Source organism: Epinephelus moara, chromosome 24 (assembly GCF_006386435.1).
Source record: "Epinephelus moara isolate mb chromosome 24, YSFRI_EMoa_1.0, whole genome shotgun sequence".
Classification (NCBI taxonomy): domain Eukaryota; kingdom Metazoa; phylum Chordata; class Actinopteri; order Perciformes; family Serranidae; genus Epinephelus; species Epinephelus moara.
Window position 1 is genome coordinate 52,651,646 of NC_065529.1, and position 1,040 is coordinate 52,652,685.

Sequence of the window (1,040 nt, forward strand, 5' to 3'; positions counted from 1 at the left end):
GTTGTCTTCGTGGTGTTTTGTGAGGACTGACCATCCGCAGGTCATCAGGTCCATCTATTGCTTGGTGTGTTTCTGGCGGTTGTTTGTCTGATGGCGGCGGCGAGTGTCTCTGAGGCTTCGAGGAGAAGAAATGCCACGCTTCCTGTGCCTGTCGAGGCTGGTGTCATGAAAGTGGGCGGAGCCATCTCACTGACATCACATCCACCAGGACACTGAGGAGGAAGTCTGTCTGTACCACTGAGAGCGTTCACTGACAATCCAATGGAGCGATGGCAGCAACAGGAAACGCTCTGTCTGTCTCAGTGTTCATTTTGTTGACGATGACAAACTAAAAATAGATCCTGATAAAAACAAAGATCAAATCTGTGTTTGATTTTTGTTAATGAGACGTAATGAAAGTGTTGGTGGTGGAGTGTCAGACACTGACAGCCTGTAATGATCTTCAGATGCCTGATGAGCGACAGGCTGGTAAACTCCAGTAAATAGTCTGCACCAGGATGTTTGGGTTGGTGTGAGTTGGTGCTGAATATTTACTGCTGTAATTCAGCAGTAAATATTCAGCCGTGTGTGTCTGACTGTGGATGGTGGAGCTGCTGAATGGATTTGTGGACAAACATTGTCATCAATAATCAGAAATATTAATATTGGAAATTTAAAAACTATGATCAGCTGATCTGAGTCAGGACGACACATAACCGAGCCAGAACCCTGAAACTGTGTGTGGACGAAAAGAAGGTCCCCATAAGGAGCTGAGTCCCTCTAATGTCAGTGTCAGACACAGACACACACCTACACACACACACACACACACAGAGTGTGGAGTCCACCTGCAGGACTCCACTCAGTCCGGACTGGAGAAGGTTTGTGGGTTGATGGTGTTTGACAGGCAGGTAGGAGGCTCAGTTATCTGTGAGTGTAGCTGTGCTGTAAGTAAACAGGCTGAACTCAGATCAGTTTTCTCTGACAGAGATGAAAGTTTAGTTTGAATCACCAACTCTGTGAGAGGACACCAGTTTAAACCTCCAGACTAACATGTTGCA